The 8,434-nt window shown below is 41.0% G+C and overlaps 1 long non-coding RNA gene across 1 annotated transcript in view; it reads right to left on the bottom strand.

The window, feature by feature from the left end:
- Nucleotides 1–242: 242 nt before the first annotated feature.
- LOC310679777 overlaps nt 243–8,434 on the bottom strand; it is a 59,740-nt gene continuing 51,548 nt past the window's right edge. The window contains exon 3 of the long non-coding RNA XR_014512526.1: nt 243–655. This is a non-coding gene — a long non-coding RNA (uncharacterized lncRNA). The remainder of the gene's footprint in view (nt 656–8,434) is intronic.

The following is an 8,434-nucleotide window of genomic DNA, read 5'->3' as shown; positions in this document are numbered from 1 at the left end:
CTGTATTGGAGTCAGTTCTGAAGGCCCTTGATTCAATTCCTAGAATTCAGCTGCAACCAAAACCTGGATGTGAGCGGTAGGAATAATAATGCTTAAGATTTATGTAAAGCTTTAGACTATCCAAAGCAATTCCCATCTAGTAGCCCCGTTAGCCTTCTGACAACTCTGTAAGATATATCACTATTTTTAACCTCATAATGTAGATAGGGAGAGGGGAACAAAACAAGATTTACTTGGCTTTGCTTATTATTGACTCTAGCTCCCCCAGACATTTTCTTTGTTCCTCTTGTGTAGATCTCTTTGCATTCCACCTCACCATTTTCAGTGGGAACCAGACTCCCCTGACTGTACAGATGTTGCTCCTTCCAGAATCAGGACCTAAGATAATTTATCCACTTCTAATATTAGGATGTTGCTTCAAAAGAAAATTCACTCACTTTATTAACCTGATGAGATACCGGGAGCTAAAGCTTTGCTCGGATCATAACACAGAACAGTCTGTAGTCTATTGTTAGCATTTCATTCCGAAAGATCAAAAGTTGAGCATCTTCAGAGACTGAAGTACCCTTTTATCTCCATAGGTGCTGGTCTCTGTAGGTTAGGTATGGGTCGCAACTTCCGATAGTTGGCCAGTAAGTCTGCAAGACTCTTGTTCCTGTGGGTGTGGAATAAAAATCCATTAATGTAAGTAAAATAAAAGTGGAATGTGCATTATAGCTTTGCCCCTTGGCTTTCAAGCAGGAGAATGAAAGCCACACACCCAGAGATTTCTCATTTTCTTTTCCCTTTCATATCAACAAATTCCTGCTATGCTGCTTCTTTTTGATATACTTCTATGTTCTCAGTAACAATTTGTATGCCATAAGGTGTGGTGTTTTTTTCTGTATGTGGGAGCATTCAAACATTCAACCCATCCAACAGCAGCCAAAAATTGAGCAGCTCTGGAAAACTTTACCACTTGATTCTGCTGACTATAAAAACTGGCCCTCAGTAGATGAGAATTAATAAGGTGGTAAGTATAAAATAGGCGTCCAGACACCAGGTCTGGTTCTGCCTACTTTGGGCTCCAGCACAACACACAGATAACTCTGGACAAACCTACCCCAGATGTGTGGACTCTGAAGATTTCACATGAAGGACTGAAGCCCTCAATATAAAATAGAGTTATCCATTTCCTATATAGCAGAGGATGATTTCAGTGTCTGAATGGTAAGCTGCCGAGAAGGCTCATAGGTGCCTTATGAGCTTACATATTCATTCAAACTGAAGGAGGCAAGGGCATAATGAGGAGAAACAGGTTGCCATGAAGGAGTTAAAGGCTGATAAGGCAAATTGTAAGCAGTGTTGAAAATCTGTAGATAACGTATTTGAATGATTGATTTGGCCTGCTTAACACTCTTCAAGTATTTGCTGGTAATAAAGGCTTGTCAAGGGTTCTTCAATGAGATTATGAGTGATGATGCACAGGCTCCACCACAGATCTTCCCCTAGAGGGCATCACTACTAGAAAAGGTTGGGCGTGTTTAACACAAACTGAGTTTATTATATGGAGTGAGAATAATCTAGAGAATCTTCCCATAGGAACTGAATTTACACCCTAGAACAGAAGCCTCTCCAGCATATTCCTCAGCAGACCTATTAATGTGGAAAGTATTGTTTACAGGTGGAAAGTTTAAAAACTTCTGGTGTAGTAGATCAGAGATGGGGAACCTACAACCCTCCAAATGCTGTTGAACTCAAGCACCCATCAGCCCCACCCAGCAAGACCAAACGGCCTTGAGCCAGAATGATGGGATTCAGTGGTGTGTGGTCAGTGGACTAGGGGGACTAGGCTATGCCCTAGATGTTCCCTTGACACCTCCTTCTCAAAACCTAGGAAGCTTTTGCCCGGCTTAAGGAGGAAGGTGCAATGCTCACAAGTGTGGTGTCAGGACGTCACATGCATGATGTCCTGTCCCCCCAATTGCCCTTGCAAGTGGCCTTCTCTGGCCCTAACTGTTCCTCTATGGGGAAAAAAATCACCGCACACCACTAAATTGGGATTTGTAGTCCAACAACATCTGAAGAGCCAGTGAGGTCTTGCGTCTAATGCTTGCTCAATACTTCTAGATGGCCCTGCAGAAGTCACTATCTTTTCATCCTTAGTTACCCCACAGGGATATTCTGAAGACAAAAGGTAAAGGTAAAGGGACATGAGTGGTGCTGTGGTCTAAACCACTGAGGCTCTTGGGCTTGCTAATCAAAAGATTGGCGGTTCAAATCCACACAATGGGGTGAGCTCCTGTGGCTCTGACCTGTCAACCTCCTGTCAACCTAGCAGTTTGAAAGCACACCAGTGCAAGTAGATAAATAGGTACCGCTGCGGTGGGAAGGTAAACGATGTTTCCGTGTGCTCTGGCTTCTGTCACAGTGTCCCATTGCACCAGAAGCGATTTAGTCCTGCTGGCCACATGACCCGGAAAGCTGTCTGTGGACAACGTAAATGCCGGCTCCCTCAGCCTGAAAAGCAAGATGAGCGCTGCAACCACATGGTCACCTTTGACTGAACTTAACCATCCGGGGGGTCTTTACCTTTACCTTTATTCTGAAGACAAAAATGGGGTGATCCCAACTATATGCCACCCCGAATTCCTCGTGCAATGGATAGATTCCAGATATGATAAATACATAAAAATGAATGATGCCATAAGATTTCATATTGTCTGAAATACCTGATCTTTTCAAAATCATTTATCCCTATCAGCAATGTCCCTTGCAGCTGTTTTGATTTCAAATTTGCTTCAGATGTTGATTCTGGTGAAATAAGATAGAAATTCCACAGTGAAACTCATTGTGGCCATGAAGAGTCCTGTACTGTTCTATTGTTAAGACTTGCTTAGCAAAATTAAATGAAATTTGGTAAGATTCAGGGGTTGCACATTGTTACCTTGCTTGCTCAGGCTGCACATCCAAAAATGTCTGTAGGCGCCTTTGTGTTAAGAGATTAAGACATTTCAGAACTTGAATGACTAGAGTGAATTCAACTCAAATGGAGAAATGATTCCCATTGTGGCTTTGGCTCTGTCCCATTTGTCTAGTACAGCTAGTATGAAACTGTAATTCTAATTAAAATTCCCAAAGAAGCCATGGGTAAGTAACGTTTGGATCATTTATTCCCTGGGTGGGGAACCTCAAGTCCAGAGAGCTTTATATTTCCAGACAAAAAATGTAACCTTTTAGAGACAGTGAGATAAGGAACACACAGAATGACAGTGCTCTCTGGCTACAGCATGTAGTCATGTGAAACTTTCATGGCCTATGCCAATTGCAGATGGGGTTGCCATCTTTCTTTTTCTGATGGGGCTCCTGTGCCTGTGATGTTGGGTTGAAATAAACGACAGACGAGTGACAAGTGTCATACGGGAGGCATCTCTCGAACATGTCTCAGAGAGTCCCTTTTATTGAATATTACAGCATTGCCACGTATGTGCTTATTGCTGATTGGTTAATACAAAGACAAAGCAAGGGTTGCATATAGGCATTAATCATCAATAGATTAAAGGTTGGGAAAGGAACACAGAGTTAGACAGGTATGAAAACCTCCTTATTAAACTATTTACTAATGATTGATATACTCCATTATTAAACTAGTGATTGATATAGCAAAACTTAAAAGGGCATAACCATCACATTCCTAGATGTGGTCAACCACGCATTAAAAACAGGAACAGGTCAGGATACAATGTTTCATGAACTTGATATGAACTGAACATTCCAAGGTGGGTGAGCACGGAATGCTTTAGCTCAGAACGGTTTGTCAAACCCATGTGCAGAAGCAAAACTTCCCATCACTGTGACATTCAACAAATGAAACTTTCCCCAGCTCTGAAAACTTCTCGTACTATATTTCTGCTTTTTGTGCAGCTGTTAAAGGCAGAGACCCCACTAGAGAATATTGTAGCAACTCCAAAGTCCCTCGTTTGGAATTTTGAAAGAATGTTTGTAATTGCCAATGGGTGAGGGAGAGGAGGAAAAACCACTTTAAATACTGAATAAACACCCTTTTGGGGAGTAAGGCAAAATAACATACAAGCAAATTCACCCTTAATAATTTCAGTGCCTTTCAGTATTCTTCATAAAAAGCCTCTCATCTCAGGGAAAGCTATCATTATCCTTTTCATTTACCTCATGTTTACCTCACCATAGGCAATTTCAGTTCCAGAGGCTGTTCTGAAAGATCCGACTACAATCTGTGGCTTTTTTTTTTTTTTTTTACCTCAGGCCAATATCCTATCAAGCTTTTGAGGCTCTTTTTTGGATGAGCAAATGGAGAAGGAAAAGAGCTCAAAAGCAGCTTTCAAACCTCTTTCATTATTAGCTGTAGTGAAAAATAAACATGGCTTCTCATGAAATGAAATGCCTCCAGGTATTATAATAGTATTTGTAAACTTTTCAGTTTCTATCTTTGTTGTTATCTTGCTACTAGTATATATATATATACTAGTAGAATATATATATATATTCCGCTCAAACATACATGAATATATATTCAATAATATAAGGAACAAGAAGACAAATGTAAGAGGAGTAGGTTCAGTTTATAGAACTTCCATAACTTCCGCAGACCAAGATGGGAGCAGGATTCCTTGAGCACAATCTAAAACCCAATCGTAGGATATTTGCATTGTGTGCAAAAGTTCCCAGGCCCAATTCCCAGCGTCCCATATTTAAAAAGGGTCTCAGGCATTGCTGTGTCCAAATCTTTATCAAAAGGTTTATTGAATACAGATGTAAGGAAGCAGTAATTTCTGCCATGTTCTGGGTTCATCGCAACTAGCGCTGTTTCTATGCTGCCACAGTTCGGCTTCCACGGAAATCCACACTATTAATCTCACCATCTGCTATCATTGAAACAAATGTAATTACAGTGGTACCTGGGGTTAAGAACTTAATTCATTCTGGAGGTCCGTTCTTAACCTGAGGTACCACTTTAGCTAATGGGGCATCCCGCTGCCACCATGCCACCAGCGCACAATTTCTGTTCGCATCCTGAAGCAAAGTTCTTAACCCAAGGTACTATTTCTGGATTAGCGGAGTCTGTAACCTGAAGCGATTGTAATCTGAAGCGTCTGTAACCCAAGGTACCACTGTAATTCCAATGTGTTTTTCAATGGAAAGGAAACACAAAAAACAATGCAGAAAATTACATAACTATTTCTGTTACATTTGCAGACTTAAAAACAACAGTGGTGATAACAAATATTGGCTCATATTCGCTTGTGTGGTTTCTGTTCCTAACTCAGGTAGCAGCACTTGAAAACGGACCTACATAGGCCCCCCCCAAATCCATAACCACCCCCAGAACAGCCAGTAACAGAACAAGGATTCAGCTAAATATGAAGCAGCTTCCTGTGCCTATTGTTTTGCATGACTAGATGCAATTCAACAGCAAATAATAACCCCTGGTGCCTTTCAAATGGGACAACTACACCTGGTGAGTAGGTGGCATGAAAAGCCATGAGCTGCATCCTCAGTCTAATCCCTGTACCATGTGTAACCTCCATCTGGAGAGAAGATAAGAGACAACACAAACTGGGTCTGAGCTTTGCTGTATAGTGTGCCACTGGAGACCTGGATATAGAATATTTATTTCTAGAAGGTTAAGAGTCTGAAAAGAAGACGTTACATAATTGTAGTAGTTAAGGAGCTATAAACAGACATCATTTGGTGTCTTCTGCAATAAATAAATACACCTGAAGCGTCAAGCAGATTTACCGCAGCCAGCAAATAATTTAAATTTAGCACCGCTCGCTTCTAAAATGCAAATTCACGCCATCGTAACTTCTGCATTTAATCAAAGTGCACAGCACTATCCGATTCCAGAAAAGTGGTATAAAGGGATGCCGCCTCCAACCTGGGTGTCTATGTTAGAATCCCTGCTCCATGATTGCAGTCATGGGATTGTTGTCTACCACATGATGGTATATGTTTTGACTCCACAGAGTGGGAAGTGACAAAGACAGGATGTTTGTGTTACTGTGTTCCGTGAAGTGGGATTATTGTCCTTTGTTCTTTTTCTCTTTGCTGTCTGATGCTAGAGAGAGAGGGAGCCATGTTGCAGTGCTCCGTGTGTATTTATATGTAAATAAAGTAGATTAGCCAAAATGCTGAGTTGCTTGGCATTCTGTCACGCAAGTTGTGAAGACTCTGTGGATCCCTAAGTGTGCCGATGTCTGTTGGCATCGGTTGCTGTGATGTTCGGGCTGAAGAAAACTTTTGAAGCTCCCGAACGATCGACCAGGAGGGAGTGAACATGCCAGTCGGGCATGTGTCTCTGCCAGGGTCTTCCTCGAGTGTTGGCCGAGCTCCTGACAGTCTATAGGTGTGGTGGATGTTTGCTCCCAGTATCCCTGATCATTGCCATGTGGGATAGATTTTGACAAATTCATGAAGGATCTCAATGGCTGCCATTCATGATAACTGTGTACCACCTCCAGTATTAGAGACTGTAGGTGTCTGAATATCAGTTGCTGGGAATCACAAGTGGAAAATGATTCCGCTCATGTTTTATTTGCAGACTTCCCATAGGCATCTGGTTGGCCACTGTGAGAAAAGGACGCTTAACTAGACAAGTCTCTTCTGTTCTCATATAAAATAAACTTGCAAGAGCCCTGTCCTCTTTTGTATCTGACCATCCTAAAGGGAGGGTTCTGCATATTTCAAAGGATTCAGCAACACTCTTATTTTGCCCCCCAGAGATGAAAGCTGTCAGTTAACCCTGAGTCAGGATAAACACATAAGCTTGGGGCTTGCACAGAATTTGCTGAGACTCAGGGCTCTTACAAAAGAGGAGAGGCCCATATATCTTTGCTGAACATAAGGCTTATTAACACATTTCTTTCTTTCTTTTAAGTGCTGCAATAGACTTCAACTTTTTCAGACCCACCTGTGACTCAATAGATGCATTTGCGGGTACACTTTTTGATTTTTTTGCGGCTTACTTTAGATCAGACTGCAGCCCAACAGTGGATCCCAACACACCAGTTGAAGACCAGTGGCATACGCATTATAGAATTACAAGTTACAAATTACAAGTTAAATGTCATTAACACGTGAAATATGATAGTTTTGTACTATACTTTTTGGCACTCAGTGCCTCCTTTGAGAATGTTCACTCTCAATAAAGTCAGAGAGGTTTCATGCATGGAATGTTGGCTTGTATTTTACTACGTCTGTTTCCATGAATTTCAACATTATCCACCAGTTAATGATGAAGGGATGAATATTGTTGGAATATGAATACAACGCAACTGCAAACTGGCAGCTCAGTGTTTACATCACATGAAGCGGCTAGCGGTGGGAAAGAATGTTCCCGGAAGTTCACAGGATTTACAGAGCTTTGTTCTGTGTGTAATATGAGACCTTCCTATTGCGCATGTGAAGGAAGTCTTTGTCACTTGCTTGAAGGAGACTGAACTGTACGGTCATGTTTTTGTACAGCTGTAAAGTCAGAAATAAACTGTAGAGATGTAGACTTTCTGGCTACCTTCTTTCTCCTGCTGGTATGCAAAGGGGGAGAAGGGGGTGTGGCCTATCACGATCTTCCTAGACTTGCGGGGATGCCAGCCAGGGCAGATCATCGGTAAACAAGCCCGGGAGCCTGGGAGAGTTGCCAATCTCTCCCGAGGGGGCGAGTTTTCCAACAGAACAACCCTCCTGATAACATTGGACTCCCAGCTCCCATCAATCCTAGCCAGAATGTTAGGTGTGATGGAAGTTGTTGTTCAACAACCAAACCCAATTTAAATGCACAAAAGTTTACAGCCCTATATAAAATACAACCTTTGCACATTCATGTAGCCACTGGAAACTATAAAAAACATAAGTGAACAGCTGCTCTCAATAGTATTTCCTGCACTGAATACTCTAAACAGCAGCCAGTTGACTTTTTTCTTTCTTTAATGGATTCTATATATTTTTAAACTATTTTATTCTTTCAATGATGGTGGGACTCCTGCTTCTGGAAATAATCAAGCAACAACAGATACTAACTACTGGTATTATTTTATTAGTAAGCTCTTACTTTCTGGGGGCATAATGATTGAAGCAACTAATTGCAAAATGTGATTGAAATAATGGTATTTTTTCCCAATAGAGCAAGTTCAAAATTTCCATAAATTGTGTAATATAGATCAGAAAATTGATTCCACCATTTTCTTTCTAGCGGGAAAAGAAATAAAATATATATTTAAAAATAGTCTATCAGATCTAATTCAATGATATAAATCTCTTCAAGCAATTAGTGTGTTATCTTAATGTGGAATGTGTGAACGACATTAGCTTCTAATACAAACAAATAATACAGGGTGTATTTACTGGCATTTTAGTTCAGGTTAATCAAAATGTAACAGAAATATGCATTGTAATAGGGTCCTTGGGAATGAACTCATATGAT

Source organism: Podarcis tiliguerta (genome assembly GCF_965153285.1).
Source record: "Podarcis tiliguerta genome assembly, chromosome: 6".
NCBI classification, from domain to species: Eukaryota; Metazoa; Chordata; class Lepidosauria; order Squamata; family Lacertidae; genus Podarcis; species Podarcis tiliguerta.
The sequence above is the reverse complement of the archived record's forward strand: the minus strand, read 5'-3'. Positions and strand labels throughout refer to the sequence as shown.